The sequence below is a fragment of the Dermacentor variabilis genome, chromosome 3 (assembly GCF_050947875.1).
Source record: "Dermacentor variabilis isolate Ectoservices chromosome 3, ASM5094787v1, whole genome shotgun sequence".
Lineage (NCBI taxonomy): Eukaryota > Metazoa > Arthropoda > Arachnida > Ixodida > Ixodidae > Dermacentor > Dermacentor variabilis.
Genome location: NC_134570.1, coordinates 186,349,750 through 186,375,873, shown reverse-complemented (window position 1 = coordinate 186,375,873; position 26,124 = coordinate 186,349,750). Strand labels below are relative to the sequence as shown.

At 45.1% G+C, this 26,124-nt stretch overlaps 1 protein-coding gene and 1 non-coding gene across 3 annotated transcripts in view; both read right to left on the bottom strand.

Moving 5' to 3' along the window:
• Positions 1 to 26,124, bottom strand: part of LOC142576564 (uncharacterized) — a 261,575-nt gene that overhangs the window by 213,047 nt on the left and 22,404 nt on the right. The window lies entirely within an intron of this gene.
• LOC142576774 (U2 spliceosomal RNA) lies at positions 4,607 to 4,794 on the bottom strand. The gene has a single exon (XR_012826966.1). It is a non-coding gene; the product is annotated as a U2 spliceosomal RNA (small nuclear RNA).

The window sequence follows — 26,124 nt, the reverse complement described above, 5'->3', positions numbered from 1 at the left end:
AAATGACTAAATATGCTTACTAATGAGGCGAATGATAGGAGGAAGAGTACGCTTTCGTTGTTCACCTCTTAAGAGAGAGCTTAAGCGACCCTGTATTTTTTACGGTTGTTAGTTCGGCTGATAACGTACGGAAATAGCCATATCGCATGTACACATCCGCGCCATTCGAGATGAGGAGGTTCCTGACTGTGGAAGAAGATGCAAACACGACACAAATCGTTTGCAAAATTTATTTTATTGCGCTACCCACACCTTCTACTAAGCTCCCATTAGTCTGTTAATGATTAGCACATTTCAGTAATTATTTTTATACCTTACCTTCTTTCATGCAATTAAAATTCTTGGTATACCTCCCGCACTTTCCAGTGTCTGTCTGCCTGCGTATTCTCATGTCGGCCTATGTCTCTAACCATTTTACCACCAAGTTGAGTAAGTGGACAGTCTATGGTCTAATCCGTAGAGCATTGGGCTGCGTTCCTGAGGAAACAGGTTTCCAAACCAATCTGTTTCTATTACATTTCTGCCGTTAGCTATCCATGATTGGTCAAAAACTTTCCGGCCACCCCCACTTCGCCTGTTCGTCACGCGACGTACAAGCACATTTTATGCATGATTAGGCCGAACAAAAGATAGTTTGCGATTCTGTGCCTTTTTCGCCGTGAGCCGGTCACTTTGCCGGTCACCATTTCGCCTGTCTGTCACGAGACGTCACAAAACTCCCCCTCAACGGGTCAAAGTGAAGTGTACGCACTAAAGACACATTTCTTGACGAAGAAAACTATTCTTTTTTTAATAGCGCAAGACTGCCGCGTTTTGAACGAAATGCCCACCGATCGCTCTGGCAGTGGCTACTCGGGGCTAACAGAGAGAATGCATTTGTTTGCGTACAATCATAAATGTCCCATGGCAATGTAACGTTGTTGAACCCTTTAGTGACGTGTAGAAAGTCACTCTGCATACGCTTCTTCAGTTATGATTTCTTTTATTTGCGGTCCTCGTTGCACGCTTGCACGATTTCCCAGTAGCCACCACCAGCTAAGAAATGGGAAGCGGCCCAATCACAGGACGCCTACTACACTTTCCTCATCGTGTTCTATCATTTCACTGCGCTAGCTCGGCGTCAGAGAAACCCTGTCCACTTCTGCGCGCTCCTCCAATTTTTTCAGGAGCTCGCTATATATATATATATATATATATATATATATATATATATATATATATATATATATATATATATATATATATATATATATATAGGTAACGCGTCGTAGGCGATGCTGTTCGCTTTCTCTGCAAATAAAAGTTACCTCCTATAAACGAAGAGACTGCGTGATTGAGCGGTCCGAACAACACTGCAAGTCGCCGCCACTCGTCGGTTACGTAAAGTTAACGTTACGATACTGGGACGCTATAACGTAAAACTATTCCAAACTTTTCTGTTCCAATTCTGCTATCAGCCCTCCACGATTGGTAAAAAACTTTTTTTGACCACCCCCACTTCACCTGTCTGTCACGCGACGTCACGAAAACCGCGATACCTCCCTATCTGATATGATGTGTACAGACTGATTATGCATGATTTGACGGAAAAAAGAAAAACAGTTATTTCTGATTCGACCCCTTTTCGCCATTAGCCCTCGGATATTGGTAAAAAGTTTTCGGGCTGCACCCACTTCACCTGCCTGTCACGTGACGTCACAAAACCGCAAGAACTCACCGCGTCAAAGTGACGTGTACGCGATAAAGATGCATTAATATGCCGAACAAAACTGAATTTTCTTCGGAATAGCCGCAGGCTGCCCCGTTCCGAAAGGAATAGAAGATGGCTGCCGCCGATCACTCAGACGCTGGCTACTGCACCTGCCGGAGAGCATGGGTGTATTTCCGTATAATAAAACTTCTTGCGTGGCCGTGTAACGTTTTTGAGCACTTTCGGCACGTTTACCCCCTCATTCTGCCAACTCTTCTTTGCTGAGGGTCCGCTTTAGCGTCATTCTTGTGCTTCTGTTGCATGCCGCCGCGATTTTCGACCAGCCACCGCAGGGTAAGTAAGGGAAAGCCAACCAATCGTAGACGCCGGTACCACCCTCTTCATCCGGTTATCGACTCTCAGTGCAGTGGCTCGGCCCCATCGAATCCCTCTCCACTTGAGTGTTCTCCTCGCCTCTTGTCAGCCAATTAGATACGACAAGTCGCTCAGTGTAGGCAATGTTATTCGTTTTTCAAGCAAACAAAAGTGACCTCCTATGAACGAGGAGAGCGTTTGATTGGTCTGTTCAGACAACCATGTGGGTGACCGCCCGGTGCTTGCGTTGGTGCTTACGCAAATTTGACGTCAGGAGATTGGAATAGAAAGAGATTGGAATATTTTTACACTATACGGCCCCTGGAATAAAATCACAATGGGGTAGTTTTATGTCAGAGGGCGTCAACTGTTGGACTGTCACAACTGCCTGTACCCATTGGGCCGGGTATATACCACTGGGCATGCGTCTTCGCCGCCAACTGACGCCAATGAATTGACGCATGAAATGACCAATGACGAATGAAATGAGGCCAATGAACGTTTTCGACGCCAACGTGTGTCACTGGCTGCGTGTGCTGATCTTCGACGAGCCTCTTCGACGTCAACGAAGAACAATGGGTATGTGACATTGGATACGTTCAAATGTTCAAAGGCAAAATTATCACACATACATTTCTCCGGGGCAGAGCGGTTGAGAAGCCGCGTCTTACACACAACCTTGCCTGAATTCACACACGCGCCATGCACGGACTTCGCGGCGGTGCGGCTAGATGGCGAGGAATGTTCAGGGAAGCGCGAGAGAGGACCTCTGCTGCATACACCCGTCGCGCATCACGCGTCTCTGCGGCTTCAATACGGTACGTCGCTACATTGCTTCTGTACATTGACATCGACTTTCTTCGTGAGATGGATGCTGCCTGAATTTTTTTGTGATGTGGTTCCCTAACTTCTATTATTTTTATTTCTTTTTGAGTAGTACACTTTCATGGCATAACTGTCATTTCTTGAGGAGGCAGTAAATTGGTCCGACCTATTTTGCAGCAACACGCATGATCCCCCGGCGAAAGCGCACGAAAGTGCTGTAATAATATGCATTCTCCCAATTTTTAGTGAAAGAGGATTCAGGTTACGCTCAAATATACAGTCAGACTCAGCTAATGTTCGCCAAGCTGTTCATCGAAAAAAAAAAACATGATTACCACAACAAGCAGTGGGATGCCATTTGAAAACCTAGAGTCTTCGCTTGTCAAAGCGTTAGCTGGGCCTCACTACAGATGAAGTGTATTAGAAGTTCCCGAAATAGTTTCCGTTTCGTAAAGCAGACCCCTACAAATAGCCGTGCATATATCGCCTTTACGATGCAAAAATAAAACTAACCTAAGTCAGTCAGCAACGGCGTTTGCGCAGCATTAGCCACGACTACACGGAATGGTGGAAGAATAATAAAACTCTCACTTTCACCTTGTTCTCTTAAATACTCCCGCCGTGGTAGCATTGCATAAGAAGCCGGGGTACAAATGAAACGTTGAATTGGCAACCTCGTATGTAAAACACGCTGATACATCATGAGTGAAGTCTTGTGCGCCGGTAATGGCCGCGATGTCTTCGAGAAGACTGCTCCTGCCTATAGCTGGGTGCGGGTAAAAAAAAAAGAAATAGAAACTATGAATTGTGACAGTGAGGGCAAGAGGGCGGGCGCCGCTTATAGGTTGACCTGAATAAAGGGACATACTAACCATTCGCAGGATCTATTTTCTCAATTGCTAGATATATTATTCTTTGTGTAAAGACCCATTATATAAGCAATGCATGCTAAAGGGCAAAATGTTCCCGCTCTAATCGTTTTTAAAGCGATTTACTTCGCGACGGCGGAGTACCTGTACTTATTGCACCGAAGACCCCAAATATTGCACCGGGGTGATTCAAAGGCACAACATAAAATGGAATGCCAACGCTTCCAGATGCTTCAGAAGCTAAGTGCAATCGCTTCCTCGATGTAGAAAGTGACAAGGCCGGCGATTAGCCGGCCTGAGTTCACTGATTAAACTACACCCTGCGCTTCAATCCACATTCACAGAAAAGTATTTCTTGTGTGGTGAATGAACGTGACTTGTTACGCCACATGACCCAGCCCAGCCATGGTGACGGCTACCGTGAAACGCAACCGTTGCGCCAACATGGCGGACATGGCTAGCAAGCTGCTATCCCCGGCGAACCATGCTTCTTCCTCCTGGAGACGAGCCATATGCGAGAGCCACACGCCTCCCAGTGATCGCCTCTGGGCGTTCCCGAGTTCTGTAGCGCTTAGCGTTTCTTAAGTTTTCGCGCCACAGCGTATACTCCACTGGCTCGCCACGAACTGGTTGCGCGGGACCTCTGCGCACGCGACTTTTCGCGCTCAGCGAACGCCATCCGGTCAGTCTAGCGCGGGGGGCGTGTGTACTCGCGTTTTGTTGAGGTAGGCACTTCTGTCCGGAAGCCGTCACTGCCTGAACTGTCGTCTGTACTGGGTTAATAAATTCCCTGTTACAGCGAAGCTGTATATGTCTAGTTGCCAGCGGATCGATGGCCGTAGACCAAAAACCGTGAGCCGAACCCGGAGATAGTGCAATACCTGGCCGACCCGCGGCGGAGGTCAAGCAGGCTTTAAGCACTCCGCCTTCTTGCAAAAATAATTTTGATATCTTGTGTCCGAATACAACCCGTATCAGATATTAAGCTGAGACGAACACTTTGAACAATTTGATCCGCGTCGGCCTTGCCTAAATTCGCACCGCTCTCTCTTTGTCGGCGTTCCGACCACTTGCGTATTTCCTTTCCTTTCCCTCCGCTCTCCCGTGGGGGCGGTCCCGTCGAACCGTATCGCGTGTCTAGCTTCCTCCGGTTCCATGGGGTGGCGGTCTCGTTGGCCATGCGACTGTATAGAAAAATGACGGTAAATGAGTCCGTACCTATGTTCAAAATTCTATGTCATCTCTGCGTAGTCCGCTAAAGAGCTTCGCTGGTCATCCACCTTAACAGAGTGGAACAGCTGATGACTTTTTTTTTTTTGTGGTGACTAACGGTGGAACCGTCTCTGCAGCGCGCAGCGTCTTGTGCGCTGCGTAGTATACGAGCAGGGACCCTACATGCAAGCGCTGTTTCAGAGTGGCGAGAGCAGCGAAATTTTAATCGTTAATTACCCCTAAATTTGGTGAGTAGCCATTTTGGTCCTCGATCTCGCGAGAAATCGCGGCGCATTCCTGCTTTTTTTTTATCATGCTGTGATGTACCCATCAGGGCGTGACATTACATTTCACGCGAGCTATTACATTTCCTTGATTTAGTTTAAACCAATGCGCACTTGAAAAATCCAAACATCTTTAATGTGCTAAACGCCTTGTCCTTTTGTTTTAACACATCAAAGTTCTTTTCTTTTGCTATTGGATGTCGTGCCACACGGATAAAGGAACAAGTTATGACGCACGGTGTTATCACACGCCAAGAATTTAAAGTACATTGAGCGATGTTGTTGCCTTTCACTTGTACGTAATATGTAAATTGTGTTTTAAGGGCTTTAGCTTTTATCACGTTTCTCGATTTCTTGGGGTCTGCTAAAACCTGCCTTCGGCGTGAAATTTTCACACCAAGGAATTCAAGGTGGCGGCCCCCGTTGTAAATCGATACAGCAACACAATTAGTGATTGATTGGTTACGTCACTTATTATATCCAAGATGGCGACCAATTGATGACGTCATCGATAGATCCAGGGTGGCGGCCCTCATAGTAAAGCAATAGCAACCCAGTTGGTGATTGGTGACGCCACGTGAATGTTACGTCACAATACAAGATGCTGACCAAATTATAGTGCCAGTGATAACGTCGTAATCCAATATGGCGAACAGAAGCGAATCCACGTGATTATGATGTCAGAATCAAAGATGGCGGCCAAATTCGGTTGCCAATGATGACGTAACGGTCCAATATGGCGGATAGAGGTGGAACCACGTTATTATAACGTCATCGGACGAAATGCCGCCATAGTTTCGGTTTCGCAAATTCAAGATGGCGGCTCTTGATGTGACGCCATAGCCGAGAGGGCGACCACTAAAATTAGTTGTGCCCGTGCACCCCCTTCAGCCCCCCCCCGTATATCCTATAACGGGGCAATCAAATCGTCCCGTTACGGGACTGCTATAGATATATACATTCGTTCCGCTATATATTCTCTGACAACAAGGGGTACCCATCCATGGACGAATTTGGTATGTAAATGAAACCCTATGGGTGGTGGTATATAGATATAGCCACGAATAAATAATATATAAACATTGTATACATGGCATTACTAATTGAAACGTACACAGATCACACCAAAAGCCGAATTCTATGCCCACCTTGACACCCCAAACAAAGCAAATTCCGGTTTCCGACGTATCTTGAGGGCTATGTAACTCGACAAGGGGTAGACGTACAGAAATTGGACCAGTACCGAACGATTTGTCTGGACAACATCTATCGGAAAATACGGGTAGATTAAACTAATCACGGTAACGTAATTTCTTCGATAGATGGCGCTAGGCGTCGATCGCTCCGCTAGGCGGCGTGCGTGCAGGTATATGTAAAGACCTGCCTCCCTCCGGAGCGCCATTCAGATGCGCTTCTTTCACCGATACGTCCATTACTAGAGTGTGTTTGAAGGAGTTGGATGACCCCAAACCATCGACGTAACAAGCCGCGGCCGAAGAAGATTCGGGAAATAAGTCCAAGAGATCAGACATAATCGGATGCTTTCGACAACGCCGGGCGGCCGAAACTGAAGAGGAACGAAAGACGAGGTAGCAGAGCGACCGAAAACGCAAGCGAGCTCGCATTCATAAACGAAACACCTAAAGCCTGTTTCACATGATGCGATTTTCGTCGCACCGGAAGTGCGATTTCCGTCGTTTGCGATGAAAATCGCAGTCGCAGTGCCGACCCCCCGATTTTCGGCTGCGACCAACCGGTTGGTCGCACAGTCACACCGTCGCACCGAACGCTGCGATTTTCCGTCGAAATTGCGCGGAGAGCTGTCAACGGAGCTATTTCGCCGGTTTGTTTTGGAAAATGGCGTCTCGCACGAAAAGTGCAATCGCGGAGACGTGGATCGTCGAATTCGGTACGTACGCGAAGGGAGAATAAAAAACTTGTACAGATTGCATTCTCCGATTACTATGCGTTTGTTGACACGCTACACAGCAAATGAAGTGCATTTTCACGTTTGCTTCGTGCGCCTTTGCGAGTTGTCAGTGCTAGGAGGTGTTCGATCCCCAGCAGACGACGAGGTCGTCACAATTTTCTTTTGTTGAGTAGCATGCAAAAATCGCGCTTACGGAGCAGCTTGAATTATTTCAACCTCGGCAAGGGCAAATGACAAGACAGCAAAGTACCCGAAGTTTCAACGTTACGCTGAACGCGGTACCGTTCAGTTGCATTTTCTTGTCGGTTTTCAAGCATGAATTTCCCTATGCATCTTGAAAGCTTATCTTGCCTCTTATTAAATTTGACAGAGCAAAAGTTTAGGCTATCGTAATGAATTTGCTACGATAGCATTAAATCCGTGGCTTGAATAAAATATTACATGCACGTTAAGTTGCACCTCTTCTCTGGAGAATTTTTTTTTCTTGCACAGAAACCAATAAACATTGGCTATGTTGCGGACTTTGTATCCTTACTGCATCTGTATTAACACTTGCTTTGAAAGGTAATTAACTCAAGAGCTAGTAGATTAAGTAAATTGCTTGCTATAGTGGCAAAGTGACAACGTACCCTCCTGCACAATTATGTAGAACTCGTGCAACAATGCGAAAAGCAGGCAAACGGCCTGTTCTTGTGGGGATAAAACAGTGTAAAACGACACGCTGAAGAAAAGCAAATCAAAACTGTGCAGTGAAGTCAGCCAGTGCAAGCAGTTCTTGCACGTTCACAGCGGATCAAGTCTGCAGAAACATTCATGCCTTACATGTTTCTAGTAAGTTTCTAATAAGTTTGTGATCACATATATTAGTGTGTAAATCCATATAACGATATCCGCTGCGATTATTATCTTTACAAGTAATGAAATACCAGGCTACTTGCAAGAACATATATCACCCGAGGATTTTAGAACAAATTTCTGCATTTCAACTATACACAATATGTGGTTTATTCAATAAAAGACCACAAACTGGGCTTTTTTGCAATGACAAATTTATTCCAAACTTTACTTACATACAGGCAAGAAAAAAAATATAGACAGAAATATTCTTCAATTTGTTCACCTGCCACTGTGGCTATAGCATTCTGCTGCTAACACAAGGCGAGGGGTTGATTTGCCAGCCATGGAAGTCGCATTTCGATGGGAGTCATAGGTGAGAAAAAAAGCTCTTGCACTTAGATTTAGTCCATCACCTTTTATTGAACTCTTACACTTCAAAATACTATTGCATAGGGGGGCATGCTTATGCAAAATCTAACACCAATAGAAGGCAAAGGGCAGAATTGTAAAACAACCATCTTTCGTGATAATTCGAGTGTGTAAATATTCATTGCATCAATATGTATTTTTCAACAGCACTGCACAAATAAGCATGATCAGGTATAACAAGTACTCTGTCAGGAAGCTGGTTCTACAGATGTATAAAAGGCATGAATGCTCATACTATGTCGCACACATAGCACAAAGAAAACCTTTTTCAAGAGTTGTCCCTTCTGGCAGATATGAGTGGGCCATAAGCAGCAGAAACTTTATTGCAGGACATTGTGTAATACTGCTTATGAAAGAATGAAGAGAGTGAAGAGACTTTTAACAGCAGTACCTCATGCTGCTCTAATAAGAGGAACGATGAGCAAAAACATTTCTGGTAGAGCACTTAAACAGTAACTTTCTGAAAGACAGAAAATTCCAGGTGAGAGTTGGAGGTACATTTGGCCCACACACACCAACAACACGTGCATACTACAAGAAACACTACAGCCTATGGTGTATTACAGTCTATGGGAAAGCTATGTTATACAGAAATCAAGAATGATGCAACAAGCCCTCGACAACACTGCAGACTTTCTTGGCCAGCCTGGCCTCTCGCTTTCTGATAAGTCAGCTCATATCGACGTCGGAAAAAAAATAAAGACTAGAATCAAGAACTACCCCAGATTGCACATTGTGATCCACATAGCTGGACAAATATGCCCGCAAGTCAACATCCACAAATCCTCAGCTAGTGTAAGCCCATGACGGCAGAACCAGCACGTGGGTGAAACAATTATGCAATGCCTGGACGCAACTTCCACACCTGGTGAAAAGAATAATCTCGAAATAATGGGGGTGGACGAGTGGATACTATAGAAAATCGCAGATGCTGTGCTTGTGTCCAAGGTATGGTACGGTGTGAATTACCAGCAGCACACAAAAAAGACAACTCATCGAATACAGGCATCGGGTAGTAATAACAGGTCTTTCCAACTGTACCATGCTTGAAGACCTCTATGAGAAAGAGCTAACGAACAAGTACCTAGACAGAGTAGAGTTGCAGCCTGCAGCACAAATTCTTTGTCTCAAGAGCTCAGAACCTCGTCCCAAGATACTATGCCAGCTAGCATATGAGATGCAAAGACTACTACCCCTCCCTTCAGAAACACAACCTCGGGAGTACCTGAACTTGAAACACAACAGGCCCATACCGTGGAATATGGGGGCAAACAATTAGGCCAGGAGACTATATGCAACTGCCAAACGCACAGAGGAGGTTGCTAATCATGAAGATGCAAGCAAACATAAGGCACATGTAGTACACTGATCTGGCAATAGCAGTGTAACAGTAGTATGACACTACATAAAACTAAACCCCATATAAGTGAGTACCATTCCAGGTCATCCTACACCTAGAAAAGCTGAACTGAAAGCAATCAAAGTAGCACTTGTAGTGCAGATTACACCCTGCACAACACCCTGCATGGATTCACCAGAAACTGTCTGGGCCTGCACATCACACAAGATTGTCAGGAAAATCAGGAGACTGACACGCGGCTTGTAAGCACATGGCCGGAAATTAAATTACAGGATACATAGCCATGCAGATATTTCAGGACACAAGCAGGCTTATAAGCCCGACATAATAACTGAAAACTAGATGAGTTTGTGTGTATTCATTATTAACTAAAGTGCAACAGATACACAACAGACAAGAACGAAGCGCTCTGTGTGTTCACTTCGTTCCTGTCCGTTGCATTTCTGTTGCACTATAGTTAATGAATTCATAAGGCTGCACAGGAGAAGAATGATACCTCTGCCCAAGGGCCCAATCTCACATCCAAATCCACGCGTGTGCACACACACACACACACACGCACACACACACACACATGTTGCAAGAGTGCATAGCATGAAGCAGTATCAACAGGATGACACTAGATATGGATGAGGACGAACTTTCAACTGAGGTTCATTTGTAAAAATGTGGCGAGTTATATAAATTACCAGAAAAAAAAGGACAATGAGCAAAACGAGAACAAGGTGAAAGCAGGAGCCAACGTTTCGACAAGTGGACTTGTCTTCTTCAAGGTCCACGTGCGGAAACGTTGGCTCCTACTTTCACCTTGTTCTTGTGTTGCTCATCGTCTTGAATTTCTATCTTCCGCCTTCGCTGTGTTTTCCCCAGAAAAAGAAAGACATCTTTGAAGGATAGATAAAAATTGGTGCTTGATGCAGCCAAACATAAATAAAAATGCTACAGAAAGAAAATACAGAAAAATTCCAAGTGCAGGAAAAGAAGCATTACAATTGCCAATCCTGCATGCCAGCACCTTTCAAGAAACACTGTTGTTATTCCAGTAGACAGACTGACAGCTTGCTTATGCAAGCACATTCTTCCAGTTACATGCCATTGGAAAAAAAATGAGTTTCCTGGAAGGTAGCCACATGCACACTTGGTGATCACAATGTTTTTTTTTTCCCTGGACTTGTATATATATATGTATTTTCTGCCTTTCCCGCTTTTATGTTTGGTTTCATCAACCACTAGTCTTTATCAGGTTTTATTGCTGTACTACTTTCTGGTAACCTTTATAGATCACTGCATTTTCACAATAAACCTTTCAACTAGGAGTTAGCGTACCGTGTTCTTACTGCTTCACACTATACATTCTTGCTACATTGGCCAAATAAAGGATTTTATAAGGTATCATCAGGGCCATCAAAGTGACTTGTTGCAGTCTAAAAAAAAAAACGAATAGCCTGGTTGCAAATGGCACCAGAGAACACATAGGACAAACAAGAAAACCGAGATGATCTAACAATCAAAAGTTTAATGTACACACTGAGTAAATGCTCGCTGACAAGCAATAAACTGAACATACACAAAAAGGAGAAGCAAAAATTCATGTGCGTTTCCTGACAGGAAATGCATCCATTTCTAACGGAGGCTGTGCTGACAAGATTCTCCCAGCATTTTTAGATCTACAGCTTCCGTAATTTCTCTAGGCAGCCGATCTGCACAGAATGCTAGCTTCTTCCTCTACAATGCACGCTCAGATGTGGAGAGTGCGTTGTAGAGGAAGAAGCTAGCACTCTGTGGAGATCGGCTGCCTAGAGAAATTATGGATACTGTAGATGCAAATACACTGGGAGAATCTTGTGTCAGCATGGCCGCTGTTACACTTTCAGAGATGGATGCGTTTCCTGTTGGGATCTGTATGGACACACATCAGATCTTGCTTCTGCTTTTTGTGTAAATTCGATTTATTGCTTGTCGAACAGCATTTACTCGGCATGTTCAATAATCTTTCATTTGTTAATACACCTCATGATTGTCTTGGTCTCTAGCAGAAAGGTGTTCATTCTTTTTACAGTGAAGCTGTATATGCCTAGGCGAAACACTCATGGTCCGATCCCAAAAACCCTAGTGTAGGGGTATGAGCCATTGTTTAAGGGGGTGTGAGCCATTGCATTTGTCTTGCATGATGGACGGAGACATTTCTTGTTGGGTAGACATAGAAATGCTTATGCATTTCAAACATACATTTATCTGCGTATTATTGCAGGGAAGGGACACAGAGGGGGATGCGGTTAAGACAAGATCATGATGTCATTATTATCTCACAGCAAAGGTGTGGTGGGCCAGTGGCTAGACCGATAGTGACGTCGTTTCTCTCTAGCAGCAGTGCGCGCGCGCAGCAGTCTCTCTCAGACTTCCCAATAGGTTTGAAAATGTGTCCCTGTATTTAATTAAATGAAATGTGCAGCCCCGGTGTGTCACTTCGTAACTACAGTGCATAACTGAGTCGTAAACATTATGATTAACGCATTACAAAATACAAGTGTGTAACATAATTCAGAAAGACTTTGATGGACCTGCTTCATTAACACAATGAACCACTCATTTCACTTTACATGATGGTGATCTTGCAAAGTGCAATGTGTGGCATTCCAAATAAACAATGTGATAAATCCAAGCCAAACATGTGCATAACCTCATTAAGAAACACAGACATAACCAATAATATAGAAAGACTTGAATAAACCATTGGAATTAACCCAGTGATAAACACCGGGGCTGTACATTTCAGCTTCGCTGGTTTACCATCTGTACAGGGTGCATGGACAGTAACCTTTTCTGTTATTGTTTGTTAAGTATTGTATAATGTTGTGCCAGTAAAACACGGGCTAGTTGATGCAATGTATTGGTACTGCTTTTTTTGCTGGTTTTTTTCTTAATGTTGTGCCCTTCTTCCTTTTGTAACAACTTTTTTATTCCCCTTTGCATAATACTCCAACCTTGTAACCTGCGAGGTATATAAATTTAGTACATAAGCACGTCATTCATTCATTTTGTTCGTGGAACAAAAACGCATTGATAAGCTTAGACATATAGTCATTGCTTAACACTTTCGAAACGAACAATTATAGCTTGCTATGGACATTGAAGCAGCCTTTCTACAGCAAGAAAAGGAATCAGTTTTTCCAGCTCTGAACATTGAATTGCAGGAAATGCAAGCAGGCATAAAATTCTGCCAGTATAATCTGTTTAGGAATACCAAATTCGAATAAACATTGAGGCTTGCATTTGCACTTTCTCTGGCTGAGCAATCTAGCTTGAAATGACTCTCATAAGTATGTCGTAACAATGTTGATCTAATACAGGTTAAATGCATGACTAGCTTAAGAAATCTGGAGGATTGCTATAAATTACAGTGAAGAAACTATAATATCTAATAACATTAATAATATCATAATATTTATTTCCACAAAACAGGCTAACCGTGAGAGGCGTGCGAGGCTGAGCAGAAAGCTGAAAAATTCTACGGCAAGTGCGCCTGCCGTGGGCCTACGATCCTGCATTATGAACAGCGCGTATTGATATGGTCTTCTCGTTAGAAGTTCCGAGTATACTACCAGCGCGAGACACGGGACAACAAAGTGGACGAGAAGCGTGTCTTTTAGAATGCTATGTTACAACGTACAGGCTTCTACAAAAGTGACGGTAACTGCTCGAAACATTTGATGCGTCGGCTTTTGCGCCTTTAGAAGTATTTAGAGGGGGCTCCCATATATATATTCGCAGCGCAAGCACGGCGATGGACGAACCAGGCTAGCGCTAAGATTGAATTTCACGACACAATTTTCATTCCACGTCGTAATCACACAGATCGTTTGAGGCTTCGTTCAGGGGCACACGCGGGCGTTCGGGTTGGTGCTTCTTGTTGCGTTCGGCGTAAGAATATGGCTAGGAGCAGGCACCACATATGCGCAATGACGGGCAATATACACGCATCATTTCTCCAGAAGCTGACGCCGAGCACGGGTAGCGCGAGTATCTTGTTGGGCTGACACGACAACTTCGTGGCAGCCGAATTCCGAATACTGCATATACGGTGAGGGCAGCTATATGAACTTGTCGATAGGTCATCTTGTAGATTGTTGTAGCGCAGGCAGAACGAAACGGTCATAGAAGGAGAAAAGGGGGGAAGTAATGTGTGACACTAAGTTCAGTGTTACCGATAAGACAACACACAGCACTGAACCACCTGCGAACAGCTGTTTACGTGCGCGATGTCGCACTGAACTACAGAAACCGCCGTCGCGCACCCCAAGACAAATCTTAACTAACATTTTTAAATTAGTAAACGTACATATTATTTGCTTTTAATCAAGAGAAGTCAATAATATTATAGTGTAAACGTTTTATTCACTACAATAAAAGGATTATGCAGCGTGTGCCACGAAACCTGGCAGTAAGCAACCCTGGGCGTCGCACCAGTCGCATTGTTGAAATCGCAATCATGTGAAATGAGCCCTCTAAAAATCGCATTGCGACGCGTGCGACAGCACCGATTTTCGTCGTTGCAGTCGCAGCATGTGAAACAGCCTTAACGCACGTTTCTTCAACGTCTTCCACCCGCCGTGGTTGCTCAGTGGCTATGGTGTTGGGCTGCTGAGCACGAGGTCGCGGGATCGAATCCCGGCCACGGCGGCCACATTTCGATGGGGGCGAAATGCGAAAACACCCGTGTGCTTAGATTTAGGTGCACGTTAAAGAACCCCAGGTGGTCAAAAGTTCCGGAGTCCTCCACTACGGCGTGCCTCATAATCAGAAAGTGGTTTTGGCACGTAAAACCCCAAATATTATTATTATTCCACGTCTTCCAGACGGTGGCCGCACTTCCTCTTCTGGAAGTGTGCTTTAATAAAGACTTTGCTTACTAGCCTGTTTAACTAAAACGCAGATGTGCCGCGTACAGTGGTCAGACACGCTGTATGTCTTTGGCTGCTGAAACCAAAGTTTACAGAATAAAACTAATTAGTTTCACGTCAACAAGGGCTGCGGGAGAAGTAGACTGTCGGCCGGTCTTTCGTCCTTTTGTGTCCCACATGATACAATTTGTCGGAAAGTTTAACGCGCCAATTTAGCTGGCGGCGACAAGTAGCCTTACAAGGCTGACACCACCCTAAAACAGCGCTCGCATTTAGGCTCCCTAGGTAGGAGCATCTCGCATTTCCCTCACAATCAAATTCGCGCACTTTGCATCGTGCAAACGTGTCTGCACATTTCTCTCGATGTGCTAAAGAAGGAGAAGGACAAGCGCGAAATTGCAGCTATAAACTTCAGTACGGCGGATCACATCATTTAGCATATGATTATCTCTATCGGGAACTAATGAGGTTTGTTTTGAGAATTCAAAGCGCCATATTTAGTATATTTAGTTTTATTTGGCAGAGAGCAGAAGCATCTAGTGTAGCAGCTGCATTTCTAGGTGCTAATGAAACTTTAACAAAACTGCAGCAACCGAGTAAGTTAACCTTAAAAACTAACGCGGTGCAGTATGTATACGATGTCTCGCAAAAGCGAAGTGCACGACAACACCAATCTTCATCGAGATGAGAGCAGTAAGAGGATTTCGCTAGTTGTACAGAGTGATGCCGGTTCCCTGCCAGACAGATGCCAACGTCGCCGTTCACCTTGCTTAGGAAATGCCAAAGCGACAGACGAGGAAACTTAATGAGCGAAGCCAACTTTGTCTTTGCGGACGAAGCGTATGTAACGAGCAGCCGTCTGTTATAGCCTTGCGGTGATGTGTTTGCGATTGTTCCCCCCGAGCGGTGTCCCCATGCGTGTCGCACAGGCGGCCGTGCTGTCGGACTCAGTCCGCTGCGAAGCACGTGGGCCCGAGGCGAGCGCGCGAACTCTGAAAAATGTCAGCGCATCAGAGGGCGAGCGCGCCAGGCTCGCGAAACATCTGTTTTGAGCCGCTGACGCCAAAGGCCGTGCCAAGACACTTTGATGAAAAAAACGGCGATTCATCTTGACAACGAGACAATAGGCGGTCAAACGATCAATGTCAGAATTTTCGCGCGGTCTTACAGGATGTCCCCGAAAGCCATCGATGAAACAGGATGTCAAAGTCGAGGATAGTTCAGCGAACAGCACAAACCTGACTTCTTTCTTTCATTCGGTGGAGCCAGCTCACAAAAAGAACACAGTATAAAAAAAGCCTACATTCCAGCTTTTTTTATTCGTTTGGCGTCTGATACAGCTTTCGCGCGCTGTATAGAATAAGCATTAGAGTTCAGCCAGAGCGCTCTCGCGGCTGATTTCTTAACGTAAATGCTATCCCGCTATTCTGTTAGCTGACATCTCGGGAGTCCCCAATTAAGATTAATTACTTCACTGAATTCTTACGCGGCTTCATTGAAACATTTAACAACATCAAAATTTTCGTCCCTTAGGCCGGTGGCGCGGTGGCCATGCATTTTTAAACCGTCCCGAACTTTTAATTCAGCAACGATAAACATTAACGAGAGCGATATCTCAGTGCATGGTCCTGGTGGAGCCGATCTTAATGCATTTCCCTTTTGCGTCGCATTTTACAGAGGCCAATAAATATGTTCCCCAGCTGAATAGTAAATAGTTCGCAAAACTAATACTAGGCCATGTATGCAAGCGCAGGATTCGCACAAGACATTTATCCATGCTTGAAGCCGAAGGAAAGAGAAAGCGCCAGAGACATTCCGTTAATTACCACAAAGAAGCCTGCTTCAATTCGAGCCTACCACTTGAACTGGATTACTCGGAGGCGGAGTTTGCTTGCACGAGAAATCTACGCGCATAATTGACTAGGAAGGAAGGGAGGAAATCAACTTTATTCAAGGTGCTGCAGGCCACGAGAGCTTTGGGCTCTCCTGGAGTGGGTGCCTCTCACGACGGAACCGAGAGGTTGAGTTTCCTGGCGGCATCGTGGACCTGCTGGACGGCCCAGAGTTGGGGAGCGAGTTCTTCGCTCCGGATTGCGTCTTCAAACTTGCGCTTGCCCGGTTCGGAGTTTATGTGAGCTTGCGAGCAAGGTCAGAGTAAATGATATAGTTAAGGGATGTATTGCAATTGGTACAATAAGACTTGTCGTGAAGCTCAGGCATGTAATGGTGTAGTCTATTTTGCGTGCGGTATCTGTTTGTGTCTGTAGCATTCTGAGTGTAACCGCTTCAGCTCGAGTGAGCGTGCGGTGTGGCGTGCTATACTCTCTACGTTGTAGGTAGTAGTTTTTAGTTATTTCATTGTATGTAGTGACTAATTACTCACGTTCACTAATCATGTTTGAGGGATTTACTTTAGGGAACGCACTGCGTCAATAAAATGTATCCGCTCAAACTGCAAGACATGTATATATTAGGAGACAATTCTGTGATTCATACCTTATTCGAGACATGCGACATCAACCTTGCAGTAAAAATGCTCTGTCATTTCATTTACCTTTACAGCTAAGCTGCTAGCCTCTCGGTGATTGGCGTTTTCCGTGTCCACCCGTGAGAAGAAATTATCATCAGCAATGGTTCGTATACAGGGCAGAGAACAGCGTACGTTTCAATAAAGAGCAAGCTCAAAAGCAGCATCTATCATGAAATGGAGCCGATTCCAATCGGCGTCGGGGGCATATGCAATTTGACTAAAAAGGCTAAAGTTTCGTAGTAGGGAGGCGTTGATCTCATAAGTTACCAATTCCTTAATAGTACTGTAGCGTTTTGATCTGCTTTCTCATAATGTTTCGCTCAATCTTGACGGAGTTCAACGTTGCCGAACAACTGGAAGACGGCAAAGGTGATTCCTGTAGACAAGTCTGGTGTGTTCCCATCCCCTTATATAAGCTCCCGACCGATCTCCATAAAGGGGTCGTGAACCACCCATCGTGCTTGGTGAAGAAACACAGTCCACACACTGCTGCGAACATCTCAGCCAAGTTTTGCTGTCATGCGCGGCGCGTGGAGCTCGCAAGCAAAGCGCGAAGTCACTTTTCTCTCAAACTTTGTCTTTTCAATAGAAGCCTGCGCCTCGCTCGTTTCTGGACGCTTTATTTCTGACTATAGCAGATTCCCATATGCAGCTGCTATTGGCCAATAGCTGACTACAATCAAGAAGGGTGTTTGGATCAACGCGCTTCTTCCTACTCATAGTGTGTATATCTATTGACGAAGTTGAATAAAGAGGCTGAAGTAAGCGACCACGTGCTTGCGCGAACGTCCGTAATAATTATGTACTCCCCGAAGCAGCCGACTACTCTCTGCTCATGCTTGGCCGCAGCCGGCCGCGCAATAATAAAGCTTTCGCCATGCTGCTTATCGGTGTCGCAGCGCTGTCGGGTCTCGCCAATTTCGACGAGTTTTGAACGCTCAACTAGCTTCCAACCACATGAAACATCCAAGCTTCGTGTGGTTCGAAGATTCGAACTACACGAAACTTGGTCAGACCGCACTAACGCTTGCCAGCGCGCGCTCACTCCTAGAAGGCCGCTCCTGGTTAGAAGCCCTGGCAGACTTCCCTTGTTATAGAGCTATTGATAGCGCTTCGAAACGCGCAAGTTGAATGTGGCTACTATCCGTCCGTCAAGTACGGTGCAGGACAAATCCGGTCCGCCGCACGTAGCACGGACAGACGGGAGCATGTGTGCACGAGCACGACCTAAAACCATGTCGTGCACAGGCTATGCTTGCGTAATGCATTTGCATCTAGCTGCGGTCTGCTGCGTAGCGCATAGACACCGCGGCCGCAGCGGCGTGCAGCGACGAGTTGCGCTGGCTGAGCGCACTGCAGCTGGCTGAACACAGCCGCGTATGACGCGTTATAGGCGACAAAATCGCAAGTACTGGCGTCCGCGTGAACGTCGAACATCAAAATTGAACTGATCCCCGCGACGACGTCCAGTAGGCGGAGCGTTCTGCACACGCCCCACTCCGCTGCAGCGTTCGCTGTGCAAGGCATTGAATAAGGAGCGGAAGCACCGCCGCGAGGACTTCGGCGTTCGATTGCCAATAACTCCGCTTCTTCTGAACGCACTGAAGTACTTTTTTGCGGCAAAGTATTTCTGAAATACCCTATTTTAGCTTCAAATACACTCCCCCGCTTGGATAAAAAGCGCTTCAGGGCCACATTAACTTCTATTGTATGGAAGCTGCTCGAGCAAATAATCTACTGCGACCTTATTAGTTTTCCAGAGTCTAATAACCTTTTTTTTGCGTCACAGTAGCATGGTTCCCGTAAGCATCAATCTTGTGAGGCACTATTATTAACCTTTGCCAATGATTGGCGTTCCGCTATAGATCAATATTAATGGATTGACTGTATCTTCTTTGAATTCGCCAATGCTTCTGATACCGTCTCACAACGATTGTTGTTAAAGTTAGCGCGCTCAATTTTGATTGTATCTTGCTTAAATGGATTGAACGTTTCTTGTAGGATAGGAGGCAGTATGTTTCTGTTAACGATCACGACTACAAATCATGTTGCGTAACATCGGATGTTCATCAGGGGTCAGTCTTTTGGCCCTTTCGTTTTTCTTCTTTATATTAATGACCTGCCTGATTCTGTTACTTCTGATATAAGGCTATTTGCAGAAGCATGTCTTCTCTATCGATTAACTTCTAGTGAATCTACATCTCCGTCCTTCAATTTTACCTTCATATTCCCTTTTGGTGTGACAAGTGGCTTATGAAACTAAACATTACCCATTTTAAAGTACTGCGGCTGTCGTGAAAAATTGACCAGTGCACATCTCAAGGTTTTCATTTTAGCGATTAGGCTTTTGAGTTCGTCGAAAGCTACAAGTATCAAGGAGTCCATATCGCCTAATAACTTGTCGTGGCAGAAGCACGTCGGCCATCTGATTAACAAAGCAAACAGTACCCTTGCTTTCCTTAGCCGCAAGCGACGCCTCACTCCTGTTCAATAGAAACTTTTGCTATACAAAACACTCTTTCATTCGAAACTCGAGTATGCTTCACCCATATGGAGCCCACACACTATCTCGCTCACACAGTCTTTGGAACGAGTGCAAAACCGCTACGCGAGATTTATCCCCTCTAACTACTATCCCTGAGCCAGCGTTTCTCGCATGAAGCAAAAGCTCAGCCAACCGCTGCTTTCTACCACACGTAGTATTTCCCGCTTACGCCTGTTGCATAAAATGTATTACACTAATAATTAACTGAAAACGACACATGTTTTTTCGCCCCCAAGCGATTTTTCATCCCGCGTTGATCCTAGTATGAAAGTTGGGATACCTCAGTACAAGCGCCACCCAAGCTTCGAAGCCCTCATTCGCAAAACAAGCCAAAACTGGAATCGCCATCCCCCCTTCATCGTCACCATCACGGATCATGACCGGTTCAAGTCAGCTCATTGTGACCACGTGCTGCCTGTTTAGCCTTTTTTTTCCTGTTTTTTTTTTTATTATTGGGACTCCTCTCTGTAAAGTATGTACAGCACTGAGAGCAAATAAATAAAACTACACCAAGAGGCTTCAGGCAACGGAGCCTATTAACATAGAGTAAAATACCTGAAATTTTTTTATTCTTTCTAGTTGTTTAATTACTTTCGAAGAATAATCTATATTATGAATACTAATTATTTTTGGGCATATGCCATCTCCCAAAATTCTAAAGCCAGTTGAGAAATAGTTGCTACGCTGTTGATGAACAGCAGTGTTGCTGTCGTCGCTGTTTTGCGTTTAGGTCTCAAAATAAGGTTCTTGTCGATCCACTTGTTTGTCGCGAAGTTGGTGTCATCAGCGGTATTTGTTTACGGTCTGCTCCCCTTTCGCTGTGACAAATGTAAGACCGCGAGCCTCAGGCGAACTGCCAGAAAAACTTGGCCAATAGGTATGTTGGTCGGTACGCCTTCAGCGACTACAGCGCGCGGATTGCTTGCGAAATCAAGGGAGGTATTTAGAGGTGCGTTAGAACAGCAGTCTCCATCGACACGTGTCGCGTGGGCGAAAACGTGAAAACGTCACAACCACGCGAAAGTCGCAAATACAACTTTCTCAGGGGGCACAGCCGGCACATCACGTATGATTTCGGTAACAATCGTAGAGGCTGGCGATGTTCCAGAATTCTACTTCCTTTCTTGTCGGTTTTCTTCACTTCGTTTTTTTTTTCTCTACGCTGTTCTGCATATTTGCGGTAACACAATAGGTAGATGTGTCGATTTATTCGGTTTTATCGCTCCCTCCTCTCATTTTCATTTTCAAGCATTCGTTCCTTGTGACAACACTATCGATAGTCGCGTCACGATTGCTTATAAGTATAGGAGGAAGAGATAAGAAAGAAGGGCAGGGATGTTAAAACGGAAGCCAGCTCGAGGTCGCGCGCTTTATGCCGGCAGCCGCGGCCGCATCTAAATGACAGTGAAGTAAAAAAAAAATTATTTCGCTTAGATTTAGGTGCAATTTCAACAAGCCTGGTCTCAAAACTATTTCGGAGTCCCCACTACGTCATGCCCCGTACTATTTTCCTGGTTCTGACACGTATACACCACAATAATTAAATTAACATCACGGTTGTGCAAATGTTGAAAATTTCGAACACGTATCGAATAGTGTTTTGTTGTTCAATTCGTATTCCATTCTGTGTTTCACCGTTCGAAATTGTCCAATATTCATTTCTGTTCGACAACACTTACCGGAGTATCGAGGAGGAGAGATAACGATGGCAAGTGGTAGCGAATGTTCCGAATTATGCTACTGCAGGAGAGCCGCGGCTGTTGCACAGACGCAAGAGTACGCGGCCGAACGCACGTGGGCAGACACCTCGTTCTCAATAGGTTCCCGCCATAAACAAGAATGCGTCGCTCTTAGGCCACCTATGCACGGATTTGTTTACTTATTTATTTGCTGTTTCGCCAGCGTCGCTTTGTCTGCATCTCCAAAAAACATTGTGCCGTGCTGCAATCTCACACTTGCCCGCGTCAATGAACTAAACGCTCTATCTGCTATTGCTAACGTGCTGTTCCTACGTTTCATTGCTGTCAGTACAACGGCGCACCACATAACTCAAAGCAGTCGATTCTCATTTAGAAGAGATCTCATTGACAGGACGCTCAGTTGGGAACGGGAATATCTGTCAAATGTAATTAAACCTATATCCGAAGGTTCTGTTTTTTCCGAATGTTCGCGTTTGGTTCGATTCGACAATTTTCTTGTTCGAACACCGCTATTTCAAAAAGTTTCCTAATTAGTACCATTTAGAGCGTTCTTTTTATGACATGCAGTCATCCTCCACACCCTCATGGGGTTCCGTCGGAAGCAGTGACTTTCGCTGCTGTTACAGCGTGTTTCATTCCCATGAAACCATGCAAAAATTTTGAGGCAGCTAAATTAGGCTAATACCAACCGGAGTCATTCAACATCCGTTCACATAGTAGCTTGCCTCATTTCGCCAATATTTTAGGGCGATAGCTCTACTACTCCAGGTACAAGCCGAGAAAAGGCCTGGTTCTGTAAATCTGACCTTGAAGCCCAGCCAAGGTGAAAATAGATCGCGCAAAGCGCCGACTGCGCCGAGATGCGTCTGTGCGTTTTTCGGTGATCCCACCTCGTGCGCCATCGAGGGGCGACACCCGCAACGCTACTGGCAAGCTCACCACGCCAGGCATGAGAGGCCTTCAGTTCAACGCTAAAATATGCTATCGCTTTCAATGCTTCGCCTTCGGGTAAAACTGACATTTGATTTGCAAGCAGTTATACCCCACCAATTACCACTTCCTTTCGTTTGACAATGAATCTATTTTTTGTTTGCTGAACAGGAGATGTTGAGCTGCCGCGACTTCTTTAGCGATAAAGTACAAAGCAGTATACGTTGGATATTGCTGTTTCGTAAGTGTTTTGTTAAACCCTGCACAACGGACAAGCATAGTGCCTGTTCTGGCAAACGTCATCCAGGTATGTTCCCTTGCTCATTTCTTTGTTTTTCTTCGCCTACAAAGTAGACCAGAACAATTAATCACCGAAGCACGCCAGAGGTACAACCTTTCATCCATGACATTGTTTTCAAGCGTTAACGTGGCCTACATTGCAGAGGTCACAGCGTCCCCCACCTATCGTAAGCCACCGCTCAGCGCCGTGAGCAATTCACAGGAGAAGTCGACACGGTGCTAAGGCTCTGTTTCAATGCATGGGCCCAACAGTGTGGACGGAGTAAACACGAGAAGCAGACTACGTCACACGTGTACAGGTATTGACACGTTTCTCTTCGCTTCCGTTGCTCGCGCTGCTGTGTCGGCATGTTCGATTATTACACACCGACTCGGCTTTCTCTTCTATACTTAGACCGCGATCACGGGCATTTATATTCTTGTCGCTCGACATCTTAGTTGTGGCATACCTGCAGATTACGTGTTTCATTTTTAAAGCAGGCTTCAGTGCGTGTCATCAACGTACAAGGGCGGGCAGTGTGTGCCTGCTGACGCCTTTCAGAGGACTGGAAGCACGATGACATAAGTGGTACGTGAGCGCAAGCGCAAGAACGGCGAAAATTACAAATGGCAACTCTCAACGAACCATGGAGAACGCTTGAAACGATATGCCGGGAACATAGAAACGCATTTTATTACACATAATAAATGTTTTCCTATCCGTCGCTCTCATTCGCGATATGTTGCTACAGCTGCTATTGCTGCTAGAAGTACAGAAAGAAAGAGGAAAAAAGGCGTTGCGTGTTGTTGCTTATATCAATAACAATCAATCAATCAATCAATCAATCAATCAATCAATCAATCAATCAATCAATCAATCAATACTCATTAAAGTGCACGGGAACAGCCGTTAATCTTTTGCTTTCGGAAACTGTTATGATGCTTTTTGCACAGTGCATAATAAATGACTCTTACAAATTTGACATAAATTGAACAAATACAAGCGATAGAAGGGTACAATAAAGAAAACAGTAACAAAAGTGCAGCATCTTTCACCGGTTTCTCACAGCTGTAGGCACTCATATTGCAAGGCGAACATCATAAGACGAAATTTAAAATGCCATCATGTGTAAGTAGTACTTCATAGGCTGGCCTTCTTTCGCATAATTAAATGCGTTCGCAATGGGAAAAAACAATTCAGGACCACCACGACGAAGCAGTACAAAGTGGGGAATCGAAAAATATACGTATGCCACAGAACTTGTATCAAGGCTATCTATTGCAGCTCTGGACTGATCGGCCATGTGCACGTAAACCAGTGCGCCATGGATACAGAGCGTGACGCACGCGATACTCTGTTAAGTGCAAGTGCTTGATGGGCACCATAAGATCTCAGCCAAAAACTACGGCTGATTATTTGAAATTTTCCATCCTCCTATTTGCTAGTTATTACTTGAATCACGTCAAAAAAAGCAACATGATTTCGCTCACTTGATAATAAAAGACGAGAGATCGAACTCGAAAAACTTTTCCTTCGTAAGTATTCTTCGCCATTGTGCCACCGGCTTCGCTAGTGACATGTTTAGCACGAAGAGTGAATGAAATTCTCTATTAAGAACAGTCATAGCTTAACAGCCTTTCATGAATACGAGTCGACATGTGCTTTCACAGCTTAAAGCCCATTCGCAATCACCTATTTAGTGCACTGCAGAAGGCGTATACATGCCAGGGTCCGCTCTTTCGTAGGTACCATTTAGAGCTCCGGAGAAAACGAGTTAGTGGGCTGGAAGACGTCCTTTCTTATTACATTATGTTCAGTAAAAACACAAACGACATGCGCAATCAGCCAAACGTATTCCTCTAAATGCACACATGTATGTGCTCATGTGATTGTAGAGACAGCTCGATTCCTGAATGACGCTTCTCATAGCATTGAAAATATGTCGGGGAAAAAGTTCCGTATTAGTGTTAATATAACATCTGTATTACATGACGAAAAGACAAAACATAAAAAAAGCGCATCATGAAGTAGCCAATCGGTTACCGTTAGTGTTCGGTAGCACGCACGTTAGTGCTACGATCAGTCTCCGCAATCGGGCAATTGTGGTTAGTATGAGCTAGCCTGAGGTACTCGTAAACCGATAAACCTACTCAAGCGATAATAAAGGCGATCGAAAGCGATGGCTCGGATTAACGAGCATTTTATGTTACGTAAGAAAAGTCGTTAAGAATGAGACACGATGTAAGCCTATGATTATTCGGTTGTCAAATAGCTATGTAATATGTTATGCTGCCTATACTTATGGCTTGTGCACTCGTCTGTGAAACTGCGAACTTTATGCATTCCGGAACAATTCGAAGCAATTGTGTTTGCATATGCAGCGGCATGTGTGTTCACCTTCTGTGGGTTCCCGAACTCATGTACAGAACTTTGCGTTAATGACGACTGACTATTTTTTCGGAAACCTTTGTGCCACGTTTCGTTAGAAATACAGTGACAATATTCTTCTTCTCTAAGAGACAAGGTGTATGCGGCACCACCTAATACCAACCAGCTCTCCTATTGCATCGTGCCAATAAAAAAAAAAAAAGAGGAGGACGGGGCGCAGCGAATCGCGAGATCGGGCGAGAGGATAGCGGATGAGCTAGCGATGGTTCTTACTGCGATGAGGATCGCGAATTTGGCCCCTCACTTCACAGATACCTGCTATTACTGCACGTAAAATCACCGACGTTGTACTGTTATAGACGGCGCTGAAAATTTTCGCAGCGCCAGAACCGAACGCCTGTGCTTGCATACAGAGTGCGAGTTAAGTGCACCCCTCGCGACAAGGGCGAAAAATCGATCTCCGAAGGTGCTCCATCCGTCTCAATTGCGAGGCAGTTCGCTGCTATATTCGCGCCGAAAGCTTAGTCATTCAACGCCCTTACTGTGGAGTGCTGTAAGCCACTCGTTCAACGCAGTTCGTTTCGCCCTGTTCCATCGACTGGGAGCAATGAGCTTTGATGTTATTTATACCGATGCATTTTGCCTTCGCGCCTAGGCTGCCTCATATCTGCGTACCCACTAATCACCGCAGCTATACGCGAAGATTGATAGCCGGGTCGCAGGACGGAACAGGTCGCCGGCCCCTGGATTTTCCTTCTCTCCGACGGCTTACGCGGTCGTCTTTAGGGGTCGTGTGCTGAACACGACATGTTTTGCGCCCCATCCTAAGTAGCGTTTATGTCGATGATTTCTGAAACAATGGTTACTTCGCTTCCTTGTTCTTGCTTCCTTCCTTGTTCTTGTGTTTATTAGCTCACCGTTGGTTCCAGTTGCTTTAAACCTCGCCGCAATCCATAAAGAGAAATGTTCAAGACATTGAAGAATAAAGCTCAAGCATGTACACACACACACACACACACACACACACACACACACACAC